The sequence below is a fragment of the Sminthopsis crassicaudata genome, chromosome 4 (assembly GCF_048593235.1).
Source record: "Sminthopsis crassicaudata isolate SCR6 chromosome 4, ASM4859323v1, whole genome shotgun sequence".
Lineage (NCBI taxonomy): Eukaryota > Metazoa > Chordata > Mammalia > Dasyuromorphia > Dasyuridae > Sminthopsis > Sminthopsis crassicaudata.
Window position 1 is genome coordinate 341,894,846 of NC_133620.1, and position 18,762 is coordinate 341,913,607.

Sequence of the window (18,762 nt, forward strand, 5' to 3'; positions counted from 1 at the left end):
TCTAAGGGCAGGACATGGTCTTATCTACTCGTTATATCTCTCCCAATGCCCAATGTAATGCTGTGCAGTTGTTGTTAATCAATAAGCATATATCTATCCAACTAATTAATTAATGCATAGTCATAATGAAGCAGTGAGTAAAAAGGGTTATTTATTAATTTCATCCCATAACCAACATAAATCTTAAAAACCTCAGTCCTAATAATTGTTGTTTTGTGTGGTTTTTTGCGATGTTATTCTGGTATCAGGATGAGAACAGTTTTTAAAGATATTAAACACTCCAGCCTGTGGGATTACAGGAGTGCTGCTACATTTAAAGGCTTAGTATTAACAATCTGGATAGGAAGTGCTACCTTCAGGGGGTAACTTCACAACAACGAATAACAATATTCCCCATCATATGCTCTTTAAAAAGAAGCTTTCTCCTAAATGTTCAATCTAGTATTTGTTGCTATGGAATTTTATTTGTTGCTGAATAAAATGTGGTCAGGTGTGGTGCTCTATATATCAAAGGTACTTAATGAATGCTAAATGTGTAGTGAATTCTAAATTACTGAACAGCCCATTCTGGGCATCATAAGTATCAATGTGGATTGGGCAACACATGGCTGAGTCAACTGTAAAGAATTCCACATGATCAGATAAATTTAAGCCATGATACATTTCAGAGTGACCACGGAGACAAGGATAAAAAATATATCATAGCACTCATCATTTCAATGTAATTTAGATATTTTATGAATTACTCTACCTGTAAAAAAAAGTCATACTTTACAGGTTATCCTGGGAAATAAAAATCCAAGGCTTTCAAATAATAGGTTATCTGGATAATGGAGGTCAAAGTATTTTTTTCAGCTTCTACTCCATATAAAACCATGGTTAAGAATTATATCTTGGGATGTATTCTGATGGAAGTGGATATCTTCGACAAAGAGAAGATCTAATTCAGTTCCAATTGATCAATGATGGACAGAATCAGCCACACCCAGAGAAGGAACACTGGGAAATGAGTGTAAACTGTTTGCATTTTTGTTTTTCTTCCCAAGTTATTTTTACCTTCTGAATCCAATTCTTCCTTTGCAACAAGAGATTCGGTTCTGCACACATATATTGTATCTAGGAAATACTATAACATATCTAACATGTATAAGACTTTCTGACATCTAGGGGAGGGGGTAGAGGAAAGGAGGGGAAAAATCGAAACAGAAGGGAGTGCAAGGGATAATGATGTGAAAAATTACCCATCCATATTTATTGTCCAAAAATGTTATAATTATAAAATAAAAAATATTAAAAAAAAGAATTACATCTTGGGGATTGATGGACTCATTCTGAGCACAATGTTATGGCCTTACTTAGTGTCTACTATCTCTAAAAAAGCAGAGAGATGAGAGGACACCAGTGGGCATATTCTGAATCCTCAAGCTTCACCATAGTCTATAACTGCAAAATGAACAGATCTCTAGTAGCACCCTTACTACTGTTCACCCACAACCCAAGACAGAAAAGATACTGACACCATATTTATTGCTGGTGGGTCACATTACCCACAGAAAAATAGGTATGGAAAAGTTAACTAGAGACTTCAGACCCATTAAGTTGGAGAGATGAAAGATCACAGAGGAGCCCATTTATCCCAGACATACGGCATTAAAAATCACGAAAAGGCTGTGAGACTGAACAGTGATAAAGAACGTTGAAAGAAAGACCAATCAAGAAAGGAAAAAAGGAACTACCATAACATTGCTCTGGGAAGTTCATTAGGCCTGGTTTTTGTACTGTGGTTATATCCCTTACACCTGGGTGACCTTACGGTACACTTTCTTGGCCATTCTAGAAGTCATCTAAACCCACCCTTCATTTTGTGGACAAAGAAACGAGAAGTTTCCTGAGAAGCGTAAGGCCTTCCCAAGCTCACCCACCCAGGGCCTGAGTTATGAGATCTGATGTTCTACTCTTCCCTCTCCGAGGGGACTGTGCTAGAGGAGCTCTGGGGTCTTTTCCTGTGCTAACATCAGATCTACGCTCTGGTGAGAGAGGAGAAAAAAGGAAGGGTAAGGGATGAAGTATGTCAATCAGGAATGGTATCAGCAGGGACGGAAAGAGAAAACAAGCTCTCCCTGGCAATTTTCAATCAATTAACATGACCTGAATTTAAGAGAAAGCTATCATTAGGCTCCAATCAAACTCGGAAGAATCCCTGCAAGAAGCAGGGAAGCGCAGCAGGGAGGGGCTAGTCGCTCCTGCTCTGGGTGGCTCCGGCTTACCTACGGGGAATGGGAGATGCGTGGTCCCTGCCGGGCCCGTCCTGCCAAGGGTGCGGTTACCAGAGTGAACAACGACCACTCCTCTCTGTGCTCCTCCGGGGTAGGACTTTCCCCCGGGCTGGCTGCGTTTCCATAAGCTGCTTGTGCCTTCCTGCCAGGGGACAGCCCGCTCAGTGAGGGGTTACTGCTTAGGCCTGCCGATGCTCTGAGATTCCAACACACACAGCTTCATGTGTCCGTGTGGGAGTGTGTGTATGGTGTGTGCCCTGCGTGGTTGTGTGTTTGTGTGTGTGTGTGCGTATATTCGTGTGTAGTAGAGATGAAGATGAAGTTCGCAGGCAACTGGTTTCTGAAGCTGCACACACTGATGGAATGGTGGGTATGACATCACAGTGAGCACAGAAGGCCTCCCGTGGGCACCTCGGGTCTGTGAGGTCAGCGGAACACCATAGGCTTTTTAAATCTTTCACCTTCTCCTCTATCTGGGAATAATGGCTGAGATAAAAATACAGAGGGATGCTCGAACGCTGGGGTACCACCTTCTCTTACTCACCCACATCACCATGGATAAATGCAAGAGAGAAGACCATACAAAGCTCCCTCGTGTTTGTTTTCCAGGTGTTTCTGAGCTTATCTGGGAATGCGCTGGCGTCTGGCCTTCTGGAGCATCCTTTTGAATCTTTGTGGGGCGGTGGTTCAGTAGCTTCGGTCCTGTCTGACTCTTTGCAGCCCCTTTGGGCTTTTCTTGTCAAAGACAGTGGAGTGCTTTACTGTTTCCTTCTCTAATTCATTCCATGTCTGAGGAAACTGGGGAAAACAGGATTAAGTACCTTGCCCAGTAACTCGTTAGTGTCTGAAGCCACATTTGAACTCATGACTATCCCACTAGGCCACTAAATAACTCACCCAAGGCCCACAGCCAGTGAGTATCTGAGGCTGCATTTGGCCTCAGGCCTTCTTGAGGCAAGGCCTGGGCACTCTATCCACTGAACCACCTAGCATCCTTCCAAATTTATCAGCTGTATAACACTGGGCTCAACACCCAACCCTCAATCTCTCTATGAAATCCTACCTGCTCTAAATCTAGGACAAAAAAGGAAATTATGTTATGAAGGCTTGACTTGAGGCCATGCTGGGAAGGGACTTTCAGATATTCACTTGGAGTCAGACTGCTTTATTTTATGGGCTAATAATGAACCTTCTCTAATGCAGATAAAAGGAAAGTTTTCTTTTCAAAAATTTAATTATTTATTTATTAAACCTTTTTATTTCCAAAACATATGCATGGATAATTTTTCAACACTGACCCTTAAAAAGAAGGTAAGTTTTCTTGAAGACAAAGAGGAATTTTTCCTTTTATCTTTGCTCTTAGCAAAAAGGTCTTATATATGATAAGCTGATTAATAAAGATTTGATTGAATTAAAGAGACTTGCTACATATAGAAAATAAATGGAGGTGGTGGAGAGATGAACAAAATATTTAAGTAGAATAAACACTGATGAGATTTTGACATAGAGCTGTATATTGACCAAATTGGTCTATCAGTACATCTATCTTGGATAGTCATTGCAAATGGACAGTGGTCCAGAACAAAACGAAAAGAAGCTTGAGCTGGATTCTGTTTGGGAAGCTTGATCCTATCTTTTGGATACCAGTTTTCTCCCAGGTGGTTGCAAATCACAGCATATCACAATCTCAGAAGAATATTTTATTTTATAATATATATTATATATATGATATATAATATAATATATTTTATTCAGAAGAATAAAGAAATGATTCTGATCCAAAGAGCAGTAGAAAGATATACCATAGATAAAAATGAATCAAAATATATAACTACTCTAAAACCCATGTCTGTGCATGACAGAAGCAGCACAGGGACAGGGACTGGACCTGTGATCTCACTGGCAGTGCAACTTGGCCCCTTTTCCTGCAGTACGTGATCTTAGAACTGTCTAAAATGGTTAATGTTTTGGGTAAAATTCATAGAGCCCAAATATGTGTATTACAAGCTGAAGTTCGTCTTCCTGATCTCAAGGCCGGCTCTCAATACTACAGAGATGACATAAAGATCATCAAAGACAGATGTGACTGAAAAGGAGATAGGCTGGCCTTGTGGCAGGAGCGAGAGGAAAGGAAAAGATGCATTGGTGGTAGACATGAAATATCAAAAGAATAAGAGAAAGGCCTCCAGTATTGCTGGATTGATCTTATATTGTAAGTTACAGAGGGACAAAGACAAAAACTATGCAAGATGAGCAGGCGAGGCTGGGCTGTGAGATGAATTGGCAGAAGGAATATCCTATGAGTGCTATTTAAGCCTATTTAAGTACTAAAAAGATGGAGGGCAATGATATAGAAAAGCAAGATTCACCTCTTAAGTCACTCTGAAAATAATCTGCCACTTAGGGCTTGGCAGCTGATGGGGTCTTGAAACAGTGAGACAGTATAATCTTACACTAATGGGGCTCCATCAATAATTATGGGACACACACACATGAAGCAACTAACTGGTAAAGGAGAATGTTGAAATATAGAGATAAGAAACCTTAAAGGCCATTTAGGTCCCAAACCCTCATTTTACAGGTGAGGAAAATAAGGCTCACAGAGGCCATCCAGTGTCCATAAATATATGGTCACATAGCAGGGGCAGAGGGTGAGAATCCAGGTTTTCCTGACTCCAAGTCTAGCACGCTATGCACTATACTATGATGCCATACTATGAGGGTAAAAGAAGACTTCCATTGGGGTCCTGGAATCCTCAAAGGCCCTGCTGTTGTTCACTGACCTTCTTTCAGTGAAATCTGTCAAGTGAATCCTAATTTTCTACTGGCTTGTACCAAAGATAACGTCTAAAGATTGGGACTAAAAGGATAAGATATGTTTAGTCACCCCAATTAAAGCAATGGCAATGGTCACATCAGTATAAGTGGAAGAAGAAGAGTTAGAGAGGACTTTGATCTGTTCACTGATTGACTAATTTTAGTCACCTTGATAATGTTTCTTTTAAAAGGGTCGTGGGGGTGTTGCACATGTTTAACCCATACTGGATTGATTGCTGCTGTTAGGAGAGGAGAGGGAGAAAAATTTGGAATACAAGGTTTTGCAAAGGTGGATGTCGAAAACTATCTTTGCATGTATTTGAAAAAAAAACATTATTGAAAACAAAATACATTTTTTTCAAAGTGGGGGGGGGAATGTGGACTGGGGTAAAGAGGAAGGGATACAGGTGACAGTGCTAGTGAAAAGTCCACAGAGGAATATTCCCCATCCTGGTCAACCTGACTCCTCCCATGGAAACTTGAACTGTGATTGGAGGAGCTTGGCCGCCCAGGCAGCTAAATTTAGCTTGGCAGCCTGGACTAAGGGCACAGCCAAGACAGCACTGGGGTCCAGGCTGCCAGGATTTACTTCATCTTTTCATTTGTTTCCGGGCCTGGCTTCCGAAACCAGGTATCACTCCCTGGATCTGCCCCTTCAGGCTAAGCCAGTCCAGGGTCAATAGTTAATGACTCCCTGAAAAGAGGCAGAAAGCCAGGAAACTGTTGGTGCAACAAGAGACAGTCTGTTCTCCCGGGACAGCCGCTTGCTTTGCTCTGTTTGAGCCCAGGGGGTTAGCTCAGATGGTGCTTGTGACCCTTCTGCTCCCCTGGGACTGCGTTGATGACTCGTCCCGATTTTGTTCCTGGTTGGGGATTTGTATCTTTGACCTCCTTATCTTGGACTCTGACTCCCCACTGCAGCCTTTTTTCTGGCTTGGCCCAATTTCTATCTGATTTCTACCTCTGACCCTGAAGGTCCAGACCTGAAGGGATCTGAAGTTGTCCTTACTACAAGTGCCTCCTTAACATGGGGAGGACATGGACACACTGTAGACATCCTGGGCTTTCAGAGAGACCCACAGAGACCACATGGAATAACAGGGAGCCTTAACTGGGGGGACACGAGACCTGCAGAGGCAGCGTGGCTCTCTGGGAGACTCTGAGCCCTGTGACTGTGTGTCCTCTTCCTGAAATGGAGATGATAGTAAATGCATTCTCTACACAGAGGGCAGAGGGTAAGCTTCAAGCTGGCAGAAGCCTGGGTTCAAATTCCATGTCTGATACTTAACTAGCGCTGTAGGACTCTGGGCAATTCATTTGGTGAGCCTCAGTTTTCTCATCTACAAAACGGGGATAATAATGCCTTAGGTAAAATATACATTGGATTGTTGAGGGATCAAATAAGACAATGCATAGAATGTTTTGTAAACTTCAAAGCACTGTGTAAAAGTCAGCCTATTATCAATAATTTTGTTTTGGCAGTCATTTTTAGTCATATTTAACTCTTGGTAATCTCTCTCTCTCTCTCTCTTTTTTTTTGCAAAGATACTGAAGTAGTTTACCATGTCCTTTTCCACCTCATTTGACATATGAGGAAACTCAGGCAAACAAGGTAAAATGGCTTGCCCAGGGTCACAGGCTAGTAAGTATCTGAGGCCGGATTGGACCTCAAGAACTTCTGGCACTCTATTGCATCATCTAGCTGGTCCATCATTAATAATAACAAGCCATAAAACATTGTAAATTGAGATAATAGTGTCATTACAAGGCTATTAGCTTCAGAACACCCTTCCTTTGCTAGCTTTTCAGCCATATATCAAAACAATTGACTAAGGCTGACCAGCTGATCCATCAGAACAAGGGCAGATTTTGTAAAAGGTAACTAGATAACATACTAGACAGTGTAGGATTTGAGGAAGAGTTGGATTCAAATCCTGCCTCAGACACTTCTTAGCTGTGTGACCTTAGGAAAGTCACAACCTCTCAATTTCAGTTTCCTTATCTGTAAAATGGGTTGACAAAAGGCTCTACCTCATAGGCAAACTGAATATCAAGTAACTTGTAAAAGTGCTTTGTACTATATAAATATTAGTTAGAAGTAGTAGTGCTAGAAGTAGTAGTGATGAAAAGAGAACATTTTACTCAATAATTTCTAAGATCACATAAACACAGGATATCTTAGTGCTCATCTAAGTTCAGCCCACATCTGACATTCCTGACAGATATCTCATAATATTATTTAAAGATTTCTCATAAGGTTAATTTAATAATATATTTAATATAGATTTCGTTTCTGAAATCCATATATATGCTTGGATTTCAGAAATGCGTATTGATATGTACACATACGTGTTAATATATGTGCATATACATGAATAAATGTAAATACATATATATGTGTGTGTGTATATATATATATATATATATATATATATATATATATATATATTTTTTTTTTTTTTTTTTTTTTTTTTTTTTTTACACAGACACATTATGTATGGTATTCTCCTAACCTACCAGTCTAGGAACATTATGTAAAAAGGAAATTAGGTCAGTCTATGATGACCTATGCTTGATGACTCCATATTAACTCTTAATGACCATTCCCTCTTTCCAAAAGTGCTCTCAAGCCATCCTTTGCAGTTTGATATTCTCCAAGTCTGTGAATTCTCATACAGAAAAATATATCCACACTGAATTAGATCAATACATATACATACAAATGTCCACACTGCATTAGACAGATACTGATCCAATATCAACTTCACGATGCCAATTAAAACATTTATTGAGCATTTATTCAAATGCTCTAACAAATAAGTCATTTAACCCCCTCTCCCCCAATCCCACCTTTTGTTTTTCACAAAAAATCATTCCAGGGAGGCAGTTACAAGCTTTCTTAAAAACTTCCTTTGAAAACATAGACATCTTAAAAGTTCTTACAAGTGTTTCTCACACCCAACAGAATTCCCCCATACAAAGACCAAGAAGGGGAAAGCTAGGTGGTATAGTAAATAGAGTATTATATCAGCCCCTAAGTCAGGAGGACCTGAGTTTAAATATGGCCTCAGATTTAACAGCTGTGTGATCTGGGACAAGCCACTGGACCCCACTTGCCTCTCTTCCCCAAAAACATAAAATAAGACCAAATTCTTGTTCTCTGAAGAAAGCAGAGAATATTTTTATTCTCAATACCTAAAAACTGTCATTAGATCCTTTTTTCCCTGTCTAGGATAAATAGAAAATAAAAACTTTATTGTTGGTATAATGCTTTACAGTGGACAATGGCTAATGTAATTATGCATTGATCTAAATTTTTTATTAATTATTTCGATAAATATCAATGATCAAATATAACAAACCAAGCAGGTGAGGAATGAAAATATTATAATTCTTATATTATGGAAGAGGAAACTCTTTTCAGAGAAGTGAAGGGATCTCAAAGACTATCAGAGATGGAAGTGAATTCACAGATGATCTAAGGGGTTTAGGTTCTAGTCTATTCCCCTCACTTTAGATATGAGAAAACCAAGGTGAGCCAGCTTCTCTAAGATCCAAGCCCCGTCCGTGTCCGTGTCAGGACTCCAACTGCTCAGGTTCTTTCCTGGTCGGGCGAACAGGTGTCCACTAAAGAAAGAGCAGCCCCTACAGTGCTTCACAGACCATGGCCGGGACACCGGGCTGATAATGAACCTGGCTCAGGAGGAGTCTTTTCCCCCAGCAGAGCGTGAAAGCCCCTGGCTCCTCTGTGCTTTGATGCCAGACGAGTGAGCAAAATGTCTGTCTGAAGAGAAAATAGAGAGCAACCTGGTGGTGAACGGGCCCCTCCTGCATTTGCAGCTTTCCTCAGCCCCATTTACCCCACAATCTCACCAAATGAGCTAATTCTCTTTTTATAAATGCCCATGTCTAAGGAGAGGACTCCTTTTGGCTCCCTCATCTTCCGCAGGACACGGGGAGGAAAGTCCCTCATACAGCTCCCATCTAAGACTTAGACTGCTGAGGACCCTTGGCAATCTCCTCCTTCCCCAAGGAGACTCACTGTTTTGTTTTTTGTTTGTTTGTTTGTTTGTTTGTTGTTTTTTGTTTGTTTGTTTGTTTGTTTGTTTTTTGTGTGTGTGTGTGTGTGTGTGTGTGTGTGTGTGTGTGTGTGTGTGTGTGTAGAACCAAATTTCTTGTTGCACAGGAAGAATTGGATTCAGAAGGTAAAAATAACAGTTTACACTCATTTCCCAGTGTTCCTTTTCTGGATGTAGCTGATTCTGTCCATCATTAATCAATTGGAATTGGATTAGCTCTTCTCTATGTTGAAGATATCCACAAGGAGACTCACTGTTAAGGGAGTTCCGAGGGTTGGATAGAACCAAACCACCAACTTCTTTATTATCAGCTTTTCTCTTTGTGTTCTCATTAGGTCCCCTGTGCCTCGTACAGCATGATGAATGACCTACACATTTCCCACCTGCAGCTCTCATTATTTTGTTAGCAACTTAATGAACATTATGAAGGACTCATAGTGTTCAAGGAGGATGAGGAACTTGTGAAGCTTACTTATTTTTCTGCCACTTTACACTGCCTGTGTTAGTTCTGCAAGGGGATCTCACCTGAATCCCACTGCTCTCAAAGAAACTCTCAGTTATATACCAAGACAGCTAAGAGGTGAAGTGAATGGCGCATCAGGCCTGGAGTCGGAAAAATGGTTCATATTCAACCTCAGACACTAACATATGTCCCTTAACCTTGGTCTGCCTCAATTTCCTCATCTGTAATGTGGGGATGACAATAGCACCCACCTCCGAGAGATGTTTGGCAGACTGAATGAGTCAACATGCTAAAATAATTGCTAGTTATGATTATTTTTACTTTATTGTATGGGGAGGATCTTGAACAGAGGTATATGGTTTTTTTTTTTTCTGAACTCCCCACAAAGCCCTGAGCACAGCAGGAAGGGAGAAAAGTGAGAACCTGAGCAAAGGTTATGGTGGCCGGACAGCTCCTATTTCAGTATCTTGGGAAGAGTCTGGTGTTGTGGGAATGGAGGTGGGGAGACAGACTCCACCAGCAATAGCTTCCTTGGCAGTAGTGGGCTGGGGCTCAAGACACAGAGAGGTAGGTTGGAGTCATGGAAATTCTTAGGCAAGGAAGAAACGTGATTAAAACCATGGAGGAAATTAATTGTTATGGAAGTACTCAAGCAAGGAAGAAATGTGATAAAAACATGGAGAAAATTAACTGCTGGGAGACCTTTGTGATATAAAGAACAATGATTATGGAAAAAAGAAAGGAATTATGAATAACCAAATTAGCTATAGGAGACATGAGGGAGGATGCTATCTGCTGATAAATAGAAATATGTATGGAATAAATTTATGTGTATATATACATATTTGTGAAGAGTGATACCTATCTTTAGGGCAGGTGGGGGAGAAGTAGAAAAGGGAAGAAAAAACAGAAGGAAAAAAGAAAAAAGAGGACCCACATTTAACACCACATACTAAGATTAGATCAAAATGGGTCCAAGATTTAGGCATAAAGAACGAAATCATAAATAAATTGGAGGAACATGGGATAGTCTACCTCTCAGACTTGTGGAGGAGGAAGGAGTTTATGTCCAAAGAAGAACTAGAGACCATTATTGATCACAAAATAGAAAATTTTGATTACACCAAATTAAAAAGTTTCTGCACAAACAAAACTAATGCAAACAAGATTAGAAGGGAAGTAACAAATTGGGAAAACATTTTTACAGTTAAAGGTTCTGATAAAGGCCTCATCTCCAAAATATACAGAGAATTGACTTTAATTTATAAGAAATCAAGCCATTCTCCAATTGATAAATGATCAAAGGATATGAACAGACAATTTTCAGGTGATGAAATTAAAACTATTTCCACTCATATGAAAGAGTGTTCCAAATCACTATTGATCTGAGAAATGCAAATTAAGACAACTCTGAGATATCACTACACACCTGTCAGATTGGCTAAGATGACAGGAACAAATATCGATGAATGTTGGAGGGGCTGTGGGAAAACTGGGACACTGATGCATTGTTGGTGGAGTTGTGAAAGAATCCAGCCATTCTGGAGAGCAATTTGGAATTATGCCCCAAAAGTTATAAAAATGTGCATACCCTTTGACCCAGCAGTGCTACTACTGGGCTTATATCCCAAGGAAATACTAAAGAAGGGAAAGGGACCTGTATGTGCCAAAATGTTTGTGGCAGCCCTTTTCATAGTGGCTAGAAACTGGAAGATGAATGGATATCCATCAATTGGAGAATGGTTGGGTAAATTATGGTATATGAAGGTTATGGAATATTATTGTTCTGTAAGAAATGACCAACAGGAGGAATACAGAGAGGTTTGGAGAAACTTACAGCAACTGATGCTGAGTGAAACGAGCAGAACCAGGAGATCATTATACACTTCAACAATGATACTGTATGAGTATGTATCTAGTGGAAGTGGATATCTTCAACATAGAGAAGACCTAATCCAATTCCAATTGATCAATGATGGACAGAATCAGCTACACCCAGAAAAGGAACACTGGGAAATGAGTGTAAACTGTGAGCATTGTTTTTTTTTTTTTTTTTGTTTTGTTTTGTTTTGTTTTGTTTCTCTTCCCAGATTATTTTTACCTTGTGAATACAATCCTTCCTTTGCAACAACAACAACAAAATTTGGTTCTGCACATATATATTGTACTTAAGATATACTATAAGATATTTAATATGTATGGGAATGCCCGCCATCCAGGGGAGGGGGTGGAAGGAAGGAGGGGAAAAACTCAGAACAGAAGGGAGTACAAGGGATAATGTTGTAAAAAAATTACCTATGCATATGCACTGTCAATGAAAATGTTATAATTATAAAAATTAATAAAAAATAAATATCAAAAAAAGAAAAATAAAAAAGAAATGTTCATAATAACTATTATATATTTAAAAGGTTGTACATAATAGTTTTACAATTTCATGTACAATTATATTTTGTTTTTATTATAACATGTTTTTTATATGCCATGTTCTTATTATACCATTTTAAGGAAATGTTTGTTTTATTCTATAAATTAAAAATAAAATAAATAAAAATGTTTTTTTTTTAAAAAAAAGGAAGGAAGGAAGAGGTGGGTCTAGCAGTTATCTCCTGGAAGTAAATATCTACTGGAAGTAAGATTAACAGGATATCTGATAGATTAGATAGACAAAAAAGAGAGAACAGTCCAAGCCATTGTGAAAGGATCTCAGTTATCCTAAGCATATGGCAAATCAAATGAGTTTCTAAATCTCTAGTTCTGTGCCAAGGTCCTTTATAGTAACAGTAAACAGCTTGTATTTGTATAGATCTTTACAGTTTGCACTTTGTATCTATTTCCTTATTTGAGCCACAAAAAGCACCCTTGTATATTGTTTTGGGGGATAGTCCTGACAGGGAAACTCCCTCCACAATGACCACTTGGTCACCAAAAACTGACGGATTTAGAGAATTGTCTGGAGGAACCAAGAGGATTTAGCTATAATGACAGAACTAATTAGGCAGGCTTTGAACCTGAATCTTCCTGATCCCTCTATTTCTTTAGAACCTGTTATTAATTAATTAATAGTAATTAATTACTATTATGACCCTATTTTACAGATGAGAAAGCTGAGATCTAGAGTGATAAGATGACCCTGTCCACTCCTGTCTCTCTAAAGCCAAGAATTAAAAAATCTAATCAGTAGTGCTTCCTAATTCCAATTTCTGCTCCTTATTTCTGAAACTACCAAGGAAAGGTTAAATCTATTTCTTCATAAATGCTGGCATTTTCCCCTGAGAAGGAGTTCTTAACTGTGTATGTATGTATGTATGTGTGTGCACATGGACCTCTATTGGCAGTCTAGGGGAACCTATGGACATTCTCTCAGAATAAAATTGAGCAGATTAGAAAGGAAACCAATTGTGTTGAAATATAGATGCCATTTCCCCCCTTTAACTTGACAGACCCCTTAAAATTTCTCCACATCATGGATCCCAGAATAAGAACTTGTATATTAATGATTCCTAGCAGAGGTATGATGGAACCAGTTCCAAGAATAGAGATCCAATTGCTAATTTTCAGTGTGATAATTTACCTTGAGTAGTGACAAATACTACAAATCAGGATTTAATGTATTATTTTGTCAATTATCTAGACTTAAGTAATGGAGAAAATATCAATAATGTGTATTAAACCTAGAAGTGTGTTCTATATTCTCACACCCCTCATTCTTGGGTACCTTACTACACTGTAATGGTGCATATATGAATGGCTTTCAAATGATGAGCGAATGAAAGATCACTGATAAGCCAAGTACTAGTGGTGCAATAAATGAAGCAAATGCTGTCCCTGACCTCAGGGAGCTTCGATGGCCAGTGATTTTTCATTCGTTCATTATTTGATTGTGTTGAAAGCCAAGGGGCTAAGGATCGGAGCCACAGGGGACTCTACTGGATAAATTAAGGCTTCATCTACATGAATTAAAATGAAGAAAAATGCTGACAACTAATCCATCTAAAATTCATGCCGGAAAGGACCCAAAGCATCTTCCTTGAATCAGAAGGGACCTGAAATCACTTCCAAGTAGGCTACCCTGTCCCCCTATATTTTGTAATATTGCCCACAATGAATTAGGCTTAAACATTCTTCAAAGTTCTTGAGAATACAAGGAAAGAAGGACGTGTTGCTAGAGTTTATAAATGCCCATGGATCACGAAACCTAAATTTGGCTTTGCTGTCACACTTGCCCTATGAAACAATAAGCCTGTTTTAGAGTCTTACTTCCACCTTAAAAAATACTTTCTCCAAAGTCTCATCTGACATGGGAGCCATTCATGGAAGCCAGAGTCTCCGAAGTTCTTTCCCAGTGACTCAGGTAGCTTTTTTTTAGGGACCATATTTTAAATCAGAATAATGAGAAAATGAGAACAGTTTTTGTTCCAACTTGCAGGAGAATGTGACAAATTGAGGAGAAGGGAATGTACATCAATCTGAATGGTTGAAAAGTTTAAATGAAAAGAAATGTAGTTGGATTACTTTCAAGCAAATAAAATGTCTGCTTTAATGAATAATAAGCCTTAATGAGGGTGTGTGAGGTGATGGGTGAGTTAAAATCTGGCTAGTGACTGGCTAGTCACACTAGCTGTGTGACACTGGTCAAGTCACTTTAACCCTATTTGCCTTAGTTTCCACATTCATGAAATGGCAGACCACTCAAATATCTTCACCAAGAAAGCCAAGAAAATAGGGTCATGAAGGATTGGACAAAACTTTAAAATGACTGAACAATGACAAATCTTTAATGATAAGATTGCTTTAACATGACCTTCATTTTTTTAAAAATTATAATATCTATTTTCTCTGCAATAAGTTTTCTTACCAGGAATTCCTTGTGCTATTGAAATCACAAGTTTAGGCAAGAAAATAAAAATAAAGTATCTATTGGTATACAAATATACAAAATCTGTATTGAGAGCTTATTATTTGACAAATACTGTAAAAAGAAGGTAACGAAAAAAAAAATCATGAAACATGGTCCCTTCTCTCAAATAGTTTTGTGATATAGTTAGGGAAACAAGCCCGGACACATATGGGAACAATGGAGCATTTTCTTAGGATGCAGAATTCTGAGACTGCACAAAATACATCAGGCCCTCTATTTCAAGCTGTACCTGAATAGCTATCCCTCCTATCGCATCTCCCCCCAAAAAAACAAAAACAAAAACAAAAAACTTGACAAAAAGACTTCCAGGTGTCAGGAATCTCAATGAAGGCAGTTCATTCCACTATTAGACAACTTTGATTTTCAGAAAGTCTTTTATTATATTAAGTCTAAATTTGCCTCTCTACAGCTTCCATCCATTTCTTCTTGTTTTGCTCTTTGTAGCTAAGCAGAAATAACCTATTTGTCTTTCAAATACTATAAGACAGCTATCATGGTGCTGCCATATCTTTTCTTCTCCAGTTCCTAGAGATCCATTTGGTATTTATTCATCCATTCATATGATGAATTTTATTTTAATTTTATTATCTTGGTCACTCTCTCCTGGATGTTGTCCAGCTTATAAATGTCTTCCCTAAAATGCTGTACCCAGAACTGAATATAATACTCCAGGATGTGATCTGACTAGGGGAAATATAAGACATTTTCCTTGTTCTTGACAGTATGCCTCTCTTAATTATTAAATATTGTATTAGTGTTTATAAGGCAAAAGAAGTAGGGATAAGCGAGAAATTATTATGGGCTAAGGCAATTAGAGAGATATTCATAGAAGGACTGAGACCTGAGCTGGGCTTTGGAGAATTGAGGTAATTTAGAAAGGAAGATTTATTATAGGCTAGGAGAATAGGACAGAATGATCAGTCTATTTTAGATGAGAATTATTAAGAGATCTAAAAGAATATAAGGTTGGAGAGATAAGGGGAAAAGAATATAAGGTTGGAAAGATAAGGGGAGGGTTAAGTTATAGAGGAATTTAGACTTTATGTAATATGCAATATGGCTATGTTGTTAGTACTTGAATAGGGAAATGACCTCATAAAAGTTGTCTTTTACAAAGATTAATTTAGCACCATTACACAAACTAGATTAAAAGAAAGTAATTACAATTAGGAAAGCTATTTTTTAAAAAATTGTAATAATGCAAGTGTGTATAATTCTAAGAGAAGCACTATTGTGGGGTCTGGCACTTAAAAATGTTTAATGATTAATTGATTGAAATATGGATTTAGAAATAGAGGCCTTGAATTCAAATCCTGACTGATCTTTTGGCCAGTTATTTGAATAAATTACTTCAATCTCTTAACTTTACAGATAGCCAAGGGCTATGTTTCCATTTCTTTTGTATTAACCATCTTCCTTTGTTCCAGCCTATACAGGGATACTCAGGCTAGTACTGAGCATTTGGCTGGTAAGGGATTCTTAACCTTTTTTATTTTGTGGATTCCTCTTGGCAGCCTGTAAAACCTACAAATCTCTTTTTTGAATAATGTTTTTAAATGTATAAAATAAGATATATAAGATCACAATATATATAATTATATAATATATAATAATATAATGTAATATATAGGATTACAAATAAAAATTAAAATAAAACAATTAAAACCAAAACATATTCAAGGACCCCTAGGCTAAGAACTCCTACAATAAATGTTCAACAGATGCTAATTAGCATATTCTTTAAGTAGAAAATTACTTAAAATTATTATTTTAGGAAGACAGCTATTGAAGGCATACAGAATGCTTGCTAGTATAAGATTATAGTATAAAAAATATAGGATTATAATATAATATGAAGGATTACAAGGGAAAATATTAAAGTATAAAAATTAAAATTAAACAATTTAAAAATAAAACAAATTCAAGGACCCCTAGGCTAAGAATTCCTACAATAAATTTTCAACAGATGCTAATTAACATATTCCTTAAGTAGAAAATCACTTAAAATTATTATTTTAGGAAGGCAGTTATCGAAGGCATACAGAATGCTTGGTAGTATATTTACTAAGATAGCCCAACCAAACTGTCTTGGCTCCTGCCCAATAAATGAAGGGAGGATTCCCAAGGAAATCTTTAAGAATCACAGAAAACTAGGGCAAGAACATAGTCTAAGCCTACCTCAACACAGTAATCAGTTTATCAAAATCACCAATATAGAACTGAAAACTGGAGCTAAGAGGGCACATCAAAATAGTTGGTCTTACATAGGTTAAACACAGCTGTGAAATTAGCTATTTCTATAAGCAGATCATGTCTTTATTGTGCAAAGGTAAATTTTAGCTCAGTAGTTGGATTTGATAGAGGTTAACTACCATAGATTTCAAATCAATGAGGTCCAAGGACACAAGTTAACACCTCATTAAGTCATTAAGTAGCCATCAGAATATCATATTATAGGAAATCAACTCAGTACTTTAAAAAATAACTCATAGTAAATCTATTCTGTGTCACATGCAAAAAGCTAAGAGAAGAGGAGAAAGAATGCTTCTGGAAAGAATTAGGATGCTGAATGCTTCATCAGTTTCCAACTTAATTGTGACAAGAAACAGGAGATGGTGTAGAAAGCTAAAAGGCTTTTTAGGAAACTACATCTGAGTTTCAAAGTCTCAGCCCTGAAACAGATCACACTCTTCCCTAAGAGAAGTCTGATGAATAAGCATCAGGACCCTATCATCAGAGGTTAGGACAGAGATTTGACTTCACTAAATACCCTCTGCACTTTTGCACTGAATTCCATTTTGAAAAGTAAAGTCAGGTAATTTTCTGCAAATTTCACTCTGCCTATGAGTAGATGGTGCTTGAGAAAAAGGCTGCTGAGCCAAGCTAACTAATTCAGCCTGGAGCCAAGGGACCGCTCTCAAGTTGGCTGCTCTATTGCAGGCTTTCAGGCCCCATGAGAATGTCTGGCAATATATACCTGACCTTGGGTATCTGTCAAGTTTATAGAGATGACAGCAGTGTGATAAGTCACATGATAGACAGCGGACATGGTGAAATGAGACAGGAAACCTGACCTAGAACTCATCTCTGACATGGCAAACCATTGTTTTCTAGTAACTTTATTCGAAAAAGTGGGAACAAAAACACTCATGTAACATATCTTAGGGATATTATGAGGGAAGCCCTTTGTAAGTCTTGTGTTGTTTTAGAAATGTGACTTGTGGAAAAGAACCTATTTTGTACAAAAATATTTAAAGCAGCTACTTTGTGGTAGTCAAGTATTGGAAATTAAGGGGGTGTCCCATCAACTAGGGAATGGCTGAACAAATTGTGGCATGTGATTGTAATATAATATTATTTTGCTATTAGAAATAATAAGTGGGATGATTTCAGAAAAACCTGGAAAAACTTATATGAATTGATACAGAATAAAGTAAGCAGAAAGTACACAGTAACAGCAATATTATGGGATGAACAACTGTGAATGACTTTAGCTATTCTCAGAATTAATAATGAACTAAGACAATCCCAAAAGACTCATGATGAAAAATGCTGTTTGTCTCCAGAGAAAAAAAATTATGGCAACTGAATATAGACCAAAGCATATTCTTTTTCACTTTCTTTCCATCTTTCTTTTTTTTGGGGGGGGGTTGAGTTTTCTTCCACAAAAAGACTACTATGGAAATATGTTTTATGTGGTTGCCCATGTGTAAACTATACCAGATGGCTTACTAATCCAAGGATAGACTTTAGAACTCAAAACTTAAACTCAAATGTTAAAAATTGTTCTTATGTGAAAGCTAGAGAAAATATTAAAAAAATTTAAATGTGAGCTGTGATTTTTATATGTTTGGTTTTCTGTCAAGCTTACTTAGATTTAGGTAAGGCAAGGAATCAGTGTGGTGGGTGACAGATCACATGACAATTAGAAAGCCAGCACTCAACTATGAACTTTGGCATTGTACTGGGGTAACCATGGACCACTCATCACCTCTCCAGGTCTTAGTTTCCTCATCCATAAAATCCATAAGATGAGGATATTAGACTGTCTCTAATAAATGGCTTTTGGCAACTCCCAATTGTTGGGCTCTAACTGTATCATAGACTACTCTGTCATCCAAGAACATAATTTGTTGTAAATTGGATTTATTGGATGTAAATTAGATTCAGTTAGCATTTATATGGTGCTTTAAGGTTTGCAAAGTA

At 37.8% G+C, this 18,762-nt stretch overlaps 1 protein-coding gene across 17 annotated transcripts in view; it reads right to left on the minus strand.

Moving 5' to 3' along the window:
• MAPT (microtubule associated protein tau) overlaps positions 1–18,762 on the minus strand; it is a 153,088-nt gene that overhangs the window by 126,464 nt on the left and 7,862 nt on the right. The window contains exon 1 of one of the 17 annotated variants that reach the window (XM_074260989.1): positions 2,268–3,516. The exons of 15 other annotated variants lie outside the window; for them this stretch is intronic. The gene's annotated coding sequence lies outside the window, so the exon portion shown is untranslated. Of the gene's footprint in view, positions 1–2,267; positions 3,517–18,762 lie in introns of those variants that run through there. One more of the 17 variants, XM_074260990.1, reaches the window with a different exon arrangement.